Below are 16395 nucleotides of genomic sequence, written 5' to 3'. Positions count from 1 at the left end.
GCACTACGAGAGTTGGGATTCCAGTGCTTAAGGGGACAGCAGGCTGGAATGAAATATGTTTCCAAAGTAATGGTACAGTCACATCCCACTCTAGCCACTGGCAAAATGTCCATTGATGTAAAGGTTCTGGATTGTCACCTTAACCGTATGACATAAACTGGGTGCATACATGTGTTCACAGCATGTGCTCTGTTTATCACAGCTGACTGCAAAGATTTCTCATAACATTTGCTCATTAATTTTCAATGGATTGTATCCAACGCTGCCCCATGTACAAGCCAAACAGCCTTCTGCTCACACAATGTTGGCTTTGGCCCAGTATTTACTTTGTTCTTTTTTAATAGATACATGGGAAATCTGTTGCGGCAACCACTGTGTATTTGTTTCTTAATGCATTAATAGCACATGAACGTAGAAAGCTTTTTAATGACCTTTATTTTGCTTTTGCTTTCACTCCCAAAAATAGTACTACAATTTTATGAATGCATTATCCAAGTGACACTACATCCTGAACTGAGCAAAGGTATTGCAAGTCTTAAAATTTGCCCACTAGCATCCAAAAGCAAGTACAGTGGTACCTCGGGTTACATACGCTTCAGGTTACAGAGTCCGCTAACCCAGAAATAGTGCTTCAGGTTAAGAACTTTGCTTCAGGATGAGAACAGAAATCATGCTCTGGCGGCGCGGCAGCAGCAGGAGGCCCCATTAGATAAAGTGGTGCTTCAGGTTAAGAACAGTTTCAGGTTAAGAACGGACCTCCAGAACGAATTAAGTACTTAACCCGAGGTACAGTACCACTGTATGGAACTTTGGGGGAAAGGCCACATCTTGGTGATAAGGTCATATATTACATATACATACACAAAACTGCCTAGTTACAGTGCCTTCCTAGTTGCCTTCTTGAATAGGTCATGCTTCCAAAGCTACAGTGGATGTGACCAGTGCTTAATTTCTAAAATATGCTCAAAGCACATCTCATCTCTTAGCTGGAATCCACCTTTTCTAATATGGGACTAATCTTCATGCTCGGAGGCAGTCCAATTATTTCTCTTTAAAAACCCTTAGGTAGAAAACTGATTCTAGAGGTGAATCCTGACTCCAATTAAGCTCCGTGTCAGAGATTAGGGAAAGAGAAGATCCTAAGTGTGCAAGTAACCAGGTTGGCTGTGTTACCTTCCCCTTCTGTTCCCTGGCACTAAGCTTTCCCCCTCTTGAGTTACAGACTCGCCTTTTATAATTAATGGATGGTATTTGGTCAAGTAGCTTTCCAATTGGTCTAAAAGCAGCTGCCATGGGCAGCAGAGGGTATTCTCATGCTCCTTGGGAGTTGCATATCTGTAGTGAGCTTTGTCATGAGGCTCATGAAACTCCCTGGAAAGCTCCTTGTGAGTTTCTGTTCCCAGCTAGCTTTTCAAAGTACAACAAGTAACAAAGCAGTCATCAGGACACTCAGATTTCAGACCAGAGCAGTGTGGTGTGTATAATGTCTCAAGCTATTCAGAATCATTGTACCTGTCTGTCACCTATCTCTTGAACTGCAACTGAACAATAAAAAAGACACTGGTGTTTGATTTGAGGCAGTTGTTTCATACTCACAAAAATGGACCCTTAATTCTTGGCTGCTGCAAAAAAATGCCTTCTAAAGCCCTAAGATTGCCCTGACTCACAGCACAAGGCTATCTCCTTATCAAAGGCAGACACACAGACTTCAGATGGCATAGATAAAACTGGGACACCTTTATAACATGCAGACTTCAGATGGCATAGATAAAACTGGGACACCTTTATACAGAGGGTTGTGTTGCAGAGAAAGACAATAGGCATTTCCCCATGTTCCCAATACCAGATTACTGTATATACATGGATTGTACTCAAGTCATCTTCCAACATGCATATTAAAACTACATGCATGAGCTTTGCAGCAAACAAATACCTTGGAGAATGAGGATTCACACACATTCTTAATGGGCTTGTACAGTCTTGAGCAATAAATCTTACATCCCATGCTGACAAATCTTTAAATCAAAGCCACAATTCAAATGCTGAGAGAGACATCTTTCCTCATAGTCCTAAATAATAATCTGAGTAGCAACGGTGGGGAGGAGAGGTGGGGAAGCCCCATTGTATTAGCAGTGTAAGGTTACTCTGCGTGGATCAGATCCTTCTGTGTGGTACAATCATTTATACATTGCAAAGCACACACACACACACACTCATTAAAATTAGTACTAATAAACTGAGTATTAATATTTAGTTTTCAAAAAATTATACTGCTTAAAATAATAAAACTCTTAAGAGGTTTTCACAAAAACAATAAGAATAAGCATGCTTTCACTAACTAATATTTATTTAAGAATTATATTAAATGGTACAGTACTCAGTTATCAGATTGCAAGAGATCTTTTAGATCTCACATACCTGAGGCATGTTTTTATAGTGAGACGTTACAACTTTATAACAAGTAATAGACCACTTAAAGCAAACTTACCACAAAGGTGTCACTACTGTCACAAGCTGAATAAAGGTGATTATGGATATGAGGGCTGAGCATATGATTATTAGCTCAGAGGTCTCTCAGAGACATTTGAGCTGCATCATTATATCTGACACATTATATCTGAAAATGCATCCTGTGGCTGTAGAAGTTGGATACAGTACAATCCTCCAGAGAGCAGCTGTTATGTGAGGCTCACTTTAAAAGAGAAATGCAGTAGGGGGGAAAGTCACTTTCAATTTTTGAAGGAAAAAAGTGACCAATTAATACAATGCAATGCAATAAATATATCACAAGATGGGGTTGCCTTTCCTCTCTTTTCCCTGAGCAGCAACGCCTCCCCATCTCCCATCATCTTTGCCTCTTTGCCATACTTGCCGAGACTGATGGCATTGTAGTTCAGCAACAGCTGGGGGGCCCAAGGCTTCCCACACCTGGTCTACTGGGGAAAGGAAGCATAACAATGTTTGCCTCTCAATCTTTGGAAACATCTTCAGGTGGTGCAAAATCCTATTCCTCCAGTTTAGGATACCGCCGCCAAACAGCTCAGAACCCTCCAGCTATTCAGTAAAGCAAGTTTCTCTTTATTGCTGTTTTCTACATAGCAAGGAACCTGCGTGGTTTGCCTAAGGATGCAGACAAATTTACAAAACAGCTGGGTTTTTTCTGTTTACAGATAATAGAAAAACTCCTTTGGTTACCCTAATAAAGGTATCACCCTAATGTGGTCTTCGAACTTGTCCTATGGTCCAACAGGCCTACCTATACTTTGCCTGTGGGTAGGGCAGGGATTTAGAAATCCACTGCAACTACCACAGGTGAGTGTAGTGTAGAGTGTTCTCTCTCCTCACGTGTGTGTGTGTGTGTGTGTGTGTGTGTGTGTGTGTGTGTGTGTGTTGGACTTGGGCAACACTGTAGAAAGCTGAGTCAGGCTTGGGCAAGTAATTCGTCATCTTACCTTCTATATGGGGCAGGCAGAAGGTAGAGTGGTGGATGGTTGGGTTATTTGCCGTAGGTCACCAATATTTTGGGGGTGGAATGCAATATAGCACTAAGCCAACATTTCATCAGCCTAAGGATTTATGCTTTGGGGTGGGGACAATTATCCTTCTCTCCTCCCTCCCCCTACACTCCCCAACAGTTGACTCCAATTCCCATCTGCCCCTGCCAGCATGGTCAGTGGTCAAGAAGTCTGCTTGATGCTACAGAGAGAGTCTGAAGCTGCAGCAATGGAAGAAACAGGACCCTCTTGAGATGTAAATACTCTGCACTCCCTCCATCTGTGCTCAGATTGTATAAATGTATAAATAAACCATATATCATAAAGACACCAAGTCTCTCCTGTGCCTCATTTCGAAAGGAAACACAGACCCTGGGTAAATGCCTGGACCCCTGGAATCTAACACCACTGAGAGGCTGGGGTGGCATATAACAATACTGAAATTCAACATGTGAACAGGGATACTCAAGGTTCTGTTATTCGTGAAGGAAAGCACTGGAGGTGAGCATTAATCTTCACGTTGGAGGCCTTTGGTGTAGGCTTCCTCAAGGAACATTCCCAATAATTTGACGGTCTAGAAATCTTCAGTACGAAAGACTGGTGGCCTATTGGTCCTTTAATGCATTTACAAAACAAAAAAAAATCCTTCCAGTAGCACCTTAAAGACCAACTAAGTTAGTTCTTGGTATGAGCTTTCGTGTGCATGCACACTTCTTCAGATACCTTTTTTTGTTTTGACTATGGGAGACCAACACGGCTACCTATCTGTAACTAATGCATTTACAAATATCTATGCATCTTAATATATGCAACTCTAAAATGACATCGCTCAGGGCAGAACTAAATTGCTTAGTCCCTGTATTCTTAAACGCCCTCTGGATTTGCTAATTCACTGCCCCTCGGTAATTCTAAAGTGGTGGCAGAGCTAACGAAAATAGGGTAATATGGGCAGGAATGCTTCACAAGATGAAAAAGTTGTTGAAATATACATTTGTTAAGAAACCAGAAGCATTTTTACTCGGCATTGTAGGTGATGAGATTAACAGACAGGATTGTAAATTGTTTTTCTAAGAAATGACGCCAGCAAGAATATTACTGGCACAAAAATGGAAGCAAGAAGAATTGCCGACGAAAGAAGAATGGAGGATGAAATTGATGGACTATGCAGAACTTGATAAATTAACTGGAAGGATTAGAAACCTGCGGGATCAGAGATTCTTAGAAGAAGAGTAAATATACGAACTATTTGGAAAGTAATTGTACTGAACAGATTACACTAGTAGGACTGCAAGAAGTTTTGTAAGGAGGATTATTCGAAATATTGCAAGGAAGACTATGAGGAGAATTATTAGTTAATGACAATTAAGAGTAATGGTGAAATTAAGAAATGCAGAATAAGGGATAAAGAACAAAAAATCATCAGAGGTGTTGATGGAAGTCTAAAATATTGTATAAGATGAAAAGATATGTTATATGACTGTTGGAAATGATATGTTAAAAAAAGCCAATAAAACTGTGTGTATATATATATATAAAGGAATGCTTCACAAGAACTAAGAACTCCACCAGATGACTTGCTTGTTCAGCCTCCATCCTGATTCACTTGCATAAAGCTTGCATGGAGGTTAAATGACATTTGGTCTTTACTGAGTATTTGTTCTGATTTGTTTGCTGGGAGTCTATATAACAATGAGCATCCATCCTAATTTGCTTGCCGCATGTTTATACGTCTTCCAGCTAGTCATTCATTCATCCCACCCTTTTCAATGCCTTTCCCTGGTCACGTTCCTAACCTCAGGAGAAAGTCAGTGTTAAGTCGCGCTGGAGCGGCACAACACATTAACCCGCTTTAACTATGTGCACTTAAATTTCCCAGATGCATGTGAATCTCTCCCATAAAACAGTGGCACTCTGGAGGTGCCCCAAACTGGACTGAACACCTGCCTGATTAGATGCATCCATATGTATAGATATTTATACATAGGTATAGATATTTATGCATAGTTATATGTATTCATCCAAATGCTGTAACTGTCAGAGCGGCTATTTTTGTCTCCTCCAACTCTGAGCAAAGGCTGATCAGCTTTGCCAGGTGGCGGGGTGACAAGTAAGCCTTTAGCTCTGTGCCTTTAAGTGAAGAGGCAAAGCACTGGGCAGGGCTGAACTGCTGTGAGATCATTTTTCCTTTTCCTTCGTGCAAGCTCAGCTGCTGCGTCAGTAGCAGTCCTGTGTGCCAACAGCATGAGGTGGTAAGGCAGAGTAGTCGGGGAACCCGGAGCAGGATCTGCCTCCGCCGCCGCCGCCATGCCACTCCAAGACCTGGAGACACTTTGAAACAGGGCCCTTGTTCCAACCCAGGGATCTTCTGTCTACTGGTAAGAGAGCTGTATTGCAAGGACTTGGTCAACTAGGGGAAATTGGGACATTTTGCTGCAGTGCTCACTGGAAACAGAGAGGCAGCGAGGGAAAGAGGAACAAGCACTCAAAGACAAGCCACGAGTGTGTGCTATATTTTTAAAATGAGAAACAACATTACTCTGGTGTGCACAGAAATGATACCATCTACCATGGACAGCTTCAAGCCTAATTCAGGATGCACAGGATTTTGTTGTGGTTACTTGGTGGCAAGGAAAAAGCACTCTGTGTGGGTTCAGAGGTATGGCTGTTTTCTTCCATTCCCTGGCTGAGGCACAGATAGTTCAGAAAATGGGTTCTGATAAATGAAAGCCTTGAGTGGAGTGAGTTATTGATCAGATGTGAGCTCAGAAGCACGCATGCAGATAGGTGTCAATCTTGATATGAGCTCTAAAGCTCACATGGAGATGAGAAATGTGTGCATGTTTACTCGGAGCATGTGTGGGTGATGCTCAGTGTTTGATGTGAGGCAGGATGTCGTGCATCTGTGCTCAAATGTAGTAGTTAGAATTAACTTTCTTTCTTTCTTGGATTCTTGACTGTTGAAGGCAAAACTGAACAGAACAAAGCCGAAGCTATTTTGCATCAGGCAGGGGTGGGTTGTTTATTATAAGAAACATCTGGGTACCAGGACATGAACATCTGGGTGAAGCACTGAAGCAAGCCACAGGGGGACAGAGCAAATTAAATTAATTGCTGATTACGGCACTTGACAGCCACAAGGCACATATGATAGCAAAGCCTTTGAAAAGGCATTTGCCGCCTCAACTCTGCTTTTGTTCCGATGTGCATTTTTGATTCTGGGGGTTCATGCATGCATTTGTATGGCGTTTCACTAAATTCAGAAATGAGCCTGAGTCCCCATCCCTGGAAAGCTGCCTTGGAAAGGGCAAATGTTTCAGGGGGGAGATTAAATCCCGGAGAGTTTTATAAAGGAAAGCTGGCATTTTTTAAATGCTGCAGTTTGTTCTGCTGGCTGCTGCTTAAGGGTCAGTAAGTCTTCCTCCTGGCTTTTGTCATATCTGTGAATAATAAATAAAAGCAGGACAGAATTAGGATGGGGAAATATAATGAGTCTGAGGGATGGGAGCTGTGAGAAATGAAATGAGAATGGCTAGATTTTCCTCAAGAAGAAAAATGTGAGGGGATAAGAAGAAGGAGCCTGAAAAAGCTTTAAAAAGAGGCAAGAAAATACTTTGGGAAAGAGGGGTGGGGTGTGGAGACCAATGAGGCCAAGGGTACTTTTGCTTTATTTTAAAGTGCTTTACAGTCTTTCAGATTTCAAGATGACTTTTTCTATGCTTACTCAGAAGTAAGCCTCATTGATTTAAGTAGGATCTACTTCCTAGTAAGTTTGCATCCTAGCAGCAACTCACTCTGAGAGATAGGGTCATTGCCCCCCCCCCCCCCATTTTAAGGACACAGGACTAAGATTGTGTAATGACATGCCAATGAGTTGTCAAGAGATGGGATCTGAACCCTGATCCAAAAGCAGATTTTTATTATTTTTTTTGCATCTGTTTAGAAATAGAGATTTATGGTCAGAGTGACTGCTGAGCAGCAGAATAAGGTTGTAAGAAACACCAAAACACCCCTGAGCACTTTTCCATCTCTTTCTGTCTCTGGTACTAAAAGTTCTTGTTTTGGGTGTACCGGAGTTCCACTATGGATCAGGCACAGCTATAGCTGTTAAGGCAAAGGAACAATTTCATCGGGGGTGGAGTTTGGGAATCTAAAGGGTTCATAATTACAATTTAATCTGTTTTTATTTTGTTTGTTATTAGTATGAAAATTGGGAAACTCGTGGAAGGGAATCTTGGTCGACCTTAGAAAAAAAGTTTTAAGAATAAGAATTGATGGATAAGTATTGATGTTTAAGTTTGGATAAGGTAGAATTGGACTTTAAAATGAATTAAATTAAATGAAAATAAGGTTAGCAAAAATAAATTGAGGAAAGGGATGAAGGAGAAAAAGTAAAATAATAATATGTTAAGATAAATTACTAAGTTAAAGTTGAGAAATAAGTAATAAGGATTTGCTGAGCTAATAATTTGAATTGGAATACAAGAAGGAGAGGTGTGAGGAGGTCTGAGAAACAAGTCAAAAGAAATTAAGTAATTGAAATTTTATGTGTTTTTAAACTGTTTTTAAGTTTTGTATTTTTGTATTTTTGTATGTTTGTTATTTTTTGTTTATTTTTATTTTGTTCTAAAAAGCTAATAAATATTCATTTTTTTAAAAAAGGAACAATTTCATCACTACTTGGAGATCTTGCAAAACTGGACATGAGGTTATTGCGAGGCTGTTCTATTAGGCAAGCCCCTAGATCCCCTCTTGCAAAGAGCTTCCAGGTGACACGTATTCATCTATCCCGCAAGCTGTTCTTCATTTATACTCCTATTGGCATACACATAACACTGAAATGTTGGTTGTTGCTTTTAAATGACAATATTACTATGCATTCACCCAATGTCCATCTTTGCTTCCTGCTAGTGTCACTTGAAACCAACTAAAACATCACAAAAAACAACAGCAACAATCTTGCTGTACCTGAAAAGCTAGTCAGTTTATTGTGACTTAAGCAAATGTGTTGTATCTAGTTCACAAGTGCTTCTGTCAGAATAAATGCATTAGTCTTTCAGATGCTACAAGGCTGTTGCTTTTGCTGCATCAAACTATTAATCCTCAGATGGATCCCTTGAAAATATACAATCCTGACAGACTCTGCCTTTGGAAGCTGTTAACAAAATAATTAGCAGGCCTTGGGGTTCATCACAAGTCTTCTTCAGATAGGACGTTAAGCAAAACAGCAAAAAGGCAGAAGATAGGAGATGTTGGGGCTGGCGCTACCATTAGGTAGAGTGAGGCTGCCATTTCAGATGCCAAAAGCTGGTGTGCAGTGAGGTGCTGGAGAACTGGTCTATCTATGCACCCTTTAGGCAAGCCCGATGCCCTTAGATGCCGTGAAGGACCAGTGCTGACATGAGATTCAACTCCCAGTCTGGTCAGCTTCTGTAAATGGAATGGAAGAGGCTGCCATCTCACTCTTTGCCTCAGGCAGTGGAATGTCTTGACCCAGCCCTGGGAGAAGCTGTTCTCTCTCCATAAAAAGATCAAGAAGCACAGCCTGCTTTTTTGCATTATACTGAGGCAGTAGTACGTGCTGTTGATATGCCTGTGTGTCTAGGCACCCTGGGCCTCCTGCTTTCACAATCCATGCAGCCCAGCATGTGAAATCAAATGATGAGTCCCCCTTCCTTTCTTGTGTATGCAAAGGGGAGGAGGTGTGTTGCTCGCTCCTGCGGGATTGAGACAGGAGATTGCATTACTGTGCCAGACCTCAGAGGAATTAAATATAAGCCCTGGAGTTCAATCCAGGATAAGTTGCTTTCAGCTTCTGGGAAAGCCTGAAGCAAGGCACATTTGAGACAAGGCAAACTTGGTGTCCCAAAGTGAATCCTGCAAGGCAGCTCAATTTGTTTTGGGGCTCTGTATTTAATAATTTTGTTGTCTCTTTCATCACAAAAAATAGATAATTCCTTCCTTCCTTCCTTCCTTCCTTCCTTCCTTCCTTCCCACCCCTCTCTTGCCTGGCATGTACAGATAATTCTACTATTTCACTGCAGTACACCTTACTGCCCTCTCAAACCACTCTGGGGAAATGTCAAAATGGCTTGCCACATTTTGACGTGGCTCACCACATTTGACATCTAAAAGTGCCCTTCAGCTATGAGGACCAGAGTTATTGTGCAATTTCAGCACAGTAAAGGGTCACTGGATTCTGTTTCTAACAGTCAATCCTTCTTACCAGGGAACTCTGGGAATTGTTGCTCTGTGAGTGGAATAAATGTCTCCTAACTGCTCTCAGCATCCTTAATAAACTACAGCTCCCAAGGTTCTTAATAAACTACAGTTCCCAAGGTTCTTAAGGTCCTTAATAAACTACAGCTCCCAAGGTTTAAAGTGGTATCATAGTACTTCATATGTATGGTGTGACTGTGACCTAGGTGAAGCTTGGATAAGGTCCAGCGTGGGTTTCCTTATGTTTTAAACAAGAGAATGATAACCTGTTGAAGATGATGAACCTTATAGTCCGGTAGTAGGGAATCTCTAGTCTATGGTTCTAAGTTGGCCCAGCACAAGTCCCAATTTGGTCCACAAGGCTGTTTTCCCCAAACCACAACCACCTGCTCCATACCTGATGTCGTGTGTGATGTTGTCATAAGGATGTGGCTACAAAGGAACAGTTGGGGAGTTTAAAGTGAGCTCCTAATTCTTCCTTTGCAAGTGTGGCTCGTAGACCGGCTGGGATCAGTTTCACAAACAAAATCAGTATACTCCAACAACATCCTCGGGGCCACAGGTTACTCATTCCTGTTCTAGATACTTGCACATTTATTACACCCCATGCTATTTTTCTAGAAAAACAGGTACCGGAACTCACCATTAACATGTCCCTTGTACTCTTATAACAGCAATGGAGCCCACCTGAGAGGTGCCAGCAAGTTCCGGCTGAAAAAAGCGCTGATTACAGCTACTTATATGACCGTATCAGCCTAACAATTCCCTGCACTCCATTCATTATGTATTGCTGCAGACTCTATGCTAGCTGTTAAATCTTGTATTTGTTTATTCCACAATAGCTGCTATTTTTGTCTTGCAATAAATTCTGAAGCAGAGCATGTTAGTATACTGATCACCCCCTTAGGAATGTTTAATAGTTTGCTCTTACAATGGTTGCGTTGATTACACTGTAATCGCTGCAAAATGGCCACTATAATAATACTTAGACACATTCAGAAACATTTTTGAGCTTTGGTTATTGGGGGAGAGAGGAAATGGAAGCATTTTCCTTGTTTATGCCCATGAACATGCACGAGAACTGGTGTGGGGAACCTTTGGCCCTCCAATTGTTTCTGAAATACATTTCCCACCATCCCTGGCCATTAGCCATGCTTGCTAGGGCAGATGGATGTCCTAGATCAGCAACAATTGGAGAGCCAAAGGTCCCCCCACCAACCTTCACTAGAGATGGGCTCCCCTGCTTCCCATTTGATTTGCAGAGAACAGGGAGAGGGAGGCAAGATCACTCTAGTGCCTATGGGTACAAATTAACAACATCTGAAAAGTATCTCCAACATCTCCCCAAATGTAAAGTTAGACAAAATAGTCTCACTGTTGTACCAGGAACCAGTGGTGTAGCGTGGGGGGTGCAGGGGGGGCCGGCCGCACCGGGCGCAACATCTGGGGGTTAGGGGGCACAAATCCACAGGTTAGGGGGCGCAAATCCACGGGTTAGGGGGTCAAATTACTTGCCTTGCCCCGGGTGCTGACAACCCATGCTACGCCACTGCCAGGAACAGGTACCAGATAACAGGGAGCATCCCTGGCAAGCTGACCCAACCCAAGGCATTTTGCTGCCTGAGGCAAGAACAAGGTACAGTGGTACCTCAGGTTACATACGCTTCAGGTTACAGACTCTGCTAACCCAGAAATAGTACCTCAGGTTAAGAACTTTGCTTCAGGATGAGAACAGAAATTGCGTGGCGGCGGCAGCAGGAGGCCCCATTAGCTAAAGTGGTACCTCAGGTTAAGAATAGTTTCAGGTTAAGAACAGACATCCAGAACGAATAAAGTTCTTAACCCGAGGCACCACTGTAGCACCTCCTGTTTCATGTACAGAAGCTGATGAGAGTGGCATTTGAATCTCAGTTCAACACCAGCAATGGGGCACCACACTAGGAAGCCTTCTAAGTGCCTTTCACTAAATCAGACCATTGTTTCATCTAACTCAGTATTGTCTACACTGACAAAAATGTACACGTGCCAGATCCCTGACCAGGGTAAAAAACGGAAACCTTACTTACATAAAGCTGTCTTGTTCAGAAATCACACTATGTTGGCCTCAGGACAAAAGCTGGGATTCACCATCTTTTCAGCGTTAATCTCTTTGGACTTCTTCCATCTTCACAAAGGTTTTCATCCCCCACTAGCTATTTTGGATCCTTTTCACAGCACTATGCCCTAAGGCCCGCTACTGTGTGTGTGTCAGCTTCTGTCTCACAGCAAAGCAGCCCATTCCTGATAGCAAGTGTCAGTGTGCAAGAGAACATACTTGGGGAAAACCCACATGCAAATGGCACAGAGAAGCCTTAGGCAACATAACCACATGCTTAGTAACATGAATGATGCATCAATAAACTGCACAAGGGAGGTGATTAGATTGAGAAGAGCTAGAGAGAGAGAGCTCAGGATTTTGAAAAGGGACTGAACGGTGCAAAACTAAGAGCATCAGAACTTCCAAGAACCAGACTTGGACATGTAATTGGTGAGCTTGCTGCTAATGCATGAAAAAGCTGAGTCAACTGTCTAGTCCGATTCCCTCCGTCTTGCCTAGGCAAGACGGACTGCTTTGCCTGGATCGCCTTCGTGATGTGGAATGCCGCTAGGCTGATGAGATGCAAAAGGAGCGCAGGGCTTCTGTACCTTCACGCGTTGCATTTTAGAATGAATTTTTGGCAAGTGCAGTCCTCCTTGCTCATGCAGCACTGTGAAATGATAGTAAAATCCATTTATCCAAACAACTGTAAAGGCACGGGAGCCCTATTACTCCAGTAAACACAGTAGCAATGGGTCTGGTGGTGGATCTTAATAACCATACATTTTTATATATGGCTGATATTCAGAGAGAGTTTATTCATTCATTTCATAAAATATATACACTGCTTGATTGTAAAAACAAACAAACAAACAAACAAACAAACAAACCAAGCAGTTTACAAAGCAAATAAAACATTAAAATTATCAATGAAAAGCATAAAACTATTTAAAACAAAGTAAAAATAAAAAACCAGTAATAATCTGAAAACAGATGAAAGCACACAGCAACATTCTACAGATCTGCTGTGGAGCGAGAGTGCCGTTATGCTTAAATCCCAAATGTCTTACAGGATTGTGGTGTGAGAGAGTTGCAAATGTATCCACTTAAAAAACAACATGATAATGAAATGTAGCTTAAATGAATGTGCTTTTCATGGATTTAACACATTCATTTCACAATTAAACGAATACAAGTGTAAGCCTGAGAAACATTTGGTGGTGGAAGGAAGCACTCACTCACTTGCTGGATCAGATTTTTTGTTTTTAAGAGGGACAACAGATCCCTTTGATTTTTAAAAAGCCCATAGGATTTTCCTGAATATTCTTCCATCTCTAGCAACCTTGTTCCTTTACAAATGGTGTGGTGCGTGATGATAAGATGCAGGGTTTAAGCAACTAAAACATTTGTCCTTAGAAGCCTCTTAACAGTTGTTGTAATGACATTTACAGTAATGGCAAAGTCCATTGGTGATTGCAAGGTTAAATCCCCCCAGACCAGATGAATGTAAAGAACATACGGTTATCAAATGGCTACTAGCCAAGAAGCTCAGCATATACATAGTCTTGCCAGGAGCATTACGGTTTTGGAATCCTCTCATGGCTATTATTCTGAGTACTGCAGATGAAATGTTTATCAGCTCTGGGCTGTAATAGAATTCCATTTTCATCAATCACTTCCAGATCACAGGCAACTGAGGTCCAGATCCTAGGAATATCCATTACTGATGACAGTGTGAAATAAACTGTGGTATAAACCTGAATTGTTACTGCATGTCCTCGTCCACACATGTCTATGATTACATGTGCGCAGCCGGAACACATGTTTGGGTTTTTAGCTAGTTTGAGTCACAGCATGCCATGGGACAACTTATACAAGGGTGAGTTAGCAATAAACCTGATGTTGGATTTGAAGAATATGTGGTTTATTCTAAAGAGAGGAGGATATTGACATAAATAGCATGGAGCAACCTGAATCTAGACACTGACAGTTTAGAGGAGAAAACTCTTAAAGGTTTGATCATCTAAGGAAGAGCATTTATTGGGACAGAGGGAGGGGGGGGAGAGGAAGGTATTTTGAGCTTTTGCTGAATCAAAGTTTGCTTGCCATGGATAGTAGGGTGCAAAGGCATTTTCCGATGCATAATTTGGGTGGAGGTTTCTATCCTTGAACACTGATGACTGACTATGACATCCCAGTATTCCAGGTACACAGCTAGGCTTAACTTATTTCATTGACTCCAACAAGATTTGGTCAGGGCTAACCTTTGCTGCACAGGAGCCATTATTTCCAAATAAGGTAACTTGTATTCAACCCAATAGGTTTTTCAAGCAAGGCTATTTCTTCTGGAGGAAAACAACACCACAGTGTGACAATTTCCAGAGGTCACAATTGAAGAATGAATATAGCAAAAGTGGGGCTCCTTCGCACTTTTATGCAGAGTGCTGAATCCTGGAACCCACCTTAGACACAGACTTGTGCAGTGGCTTTGGAGGAAATACTTATTCCTCAAGATGTTCTGCACAATCATTTTTATGCAGTATAAGATATGTGCTTCCCAAATCTAGCACACAATCTACATATCTGCCCTAAAGGTAGTGCTTGTGTTGTGGTGTTACATTGTTTTTCTGAGCATCTGAAGTGTGCTGCTTTGTGCCTGAGAAAATGCAGTGCATTTACTATTACATTTATACCTCTTCTCCAAGGAGCTCAATGCGGTGTGTACATGGTTATCGCCCTCAAACTCTGATAGCATGTCTGATGCTATTGCTGCGTGGAGTGTTGCTATGTGAGTGTGATGGACATCCCTGTGCCATTGTCTGTGATGTCATTTGCAACAGAACTCTCTCCCTTCCATCTGGACCTGTAACCCTTTGTGTGCCTGTTCTTAAGTTTTATTTTATTTGCTTTCCAAAAGAGAGAGAGAGGGTGAACAATCTACTGTATGAGTCTTCTGCATGAGGCTACCTCTAGCCAGATTGGTAAGAAAAGCTGAATAGTGGCACAGATATCCTGGTTCCTTAAAAGTATCATCCTGTCTGTTATGTGTTACCAATGGAAGCCTTTAGAACACTGGTAAGCTCTGCAGATGTTGATGCTGTTAGGTGTGGTGCTTTCTAGGTGTTGGGGACTACAGTTTCCATAAGCCTCAGCTAGTCTGGCCGAAGGATAGAGATAGTGGGAGTTGTGGTTCGATAACACCTGGAGGGGTATCACATTGGCTACCCTGGCTTAGCACATGGTGGGAAACCTTTTCCCTATCAAAGAGATGTGATTTTGAAAAAGGAGTGTGTGTAAATGGGTTCTACGTATCAGATTTTAAACATTATTTCCTTCCTTCAAAGAGCTAAGAGGCAGTATACATTGCTCTCTCTCCCCTCACCCCAAACCACATTTATTCTCACAACAACCTTGTGAGCTTAGGCTAAGCTGAGAGACAAATTAGCTCGAGGTCACCTGGTAAGCTTTGTGGCTGAGCACTGATTTCGACTCACGTTTCTGCCACATAAATCTGAGACTGTAACCACTATACCCCACTAGTTCTCATGGATAGGTTATTTATATATATATATATATATATATATATATATATATATATATATACACACACACACACACACACACACACACACACACACACCTCTTTCAGATAATACCTCTTATTATCATTATTATTATCATGTTCAAATTACTGGGGGAAGAGAGAACCAATAAATTTAAAATACTGTGGCACCCTTTTGTACATGAAAAATGCTATGTAAATTATTAAGGGTAATGATTACAAAGCACCTTGGACAAGGCATGGGAAAATAACAAGAGAAACTAACATTAATTTAACCTACTTTTGCTGGCCAGTGTGCTCCTAGGGTGCTACTTGCAATTCCTGACGTGGTCTATAATTTGTTGCTTGAGCTGTTTCAAGGTCAGTGTCAGCTCACAGCTGTCACATTGCACAAAGATCGCTTGTTCAGGGGCTTTCTTCAAGGTTCATATCCTTTTCTGTCCTTTCTCTCTGGATAGCCATCTCCTTGGGGAAGACAGATTGGCTTTGCAATGGGAAAGAATGAGCTTATGCATGGAGATGATGATTTCTCATGGCAAAGCATTGCACTTGCCTTTCACCGTCATGCAGGGGAAAGGACTGCATGTTCTACAGACTTTTACCTCTTCCCAGAAGTCAGCTGCTTCGTTCCATTAAACACACACCCATAATTTTGATACCCCAGTGCACCTTGTTTGCCTAAGAGCCCATTTTTGAGAGGATACAAAAAACCCCTCCTAGGTACATTAGGAGGAGAAAGGTTCAGCATTTAAAGAGGGGTCACCACCAAGGGTCAAATTTATTTCCAGAGACGCAGTCCCCTGCCCACTTCTCATCCTTTCCTGAAATGCCAATAATAAGCAAAAGTGGCATCAAGCTGGGATAAAGTATGAACATGGACTTCAAAATGAAATTCTGCCAGGAAACTGCTGAATTACAATTTATCAGGCAATTAATTCAAGCCACGTGCGGCTTGAATCCAGATTGTAGGCTTGATTTTGTTTTGACATCACACACTACATGGGTTCATTAGCTTATCAATGACAAAACATTAGTCCTACTACCAG

This window comes from Podarcis gaigeae, assembly GCF_964106915.1.
Source record: "Podarcis gaigeae genome assembly, chromosome: 1".
NCBI lineage: Eukaryota > Metazoa > Chordata > Lepidosauria > Squamata > Lacertidae > Podarcis > Podarcis gaigeae.
Note: the sequence above shows the minus strand (reverse complement) of the source record.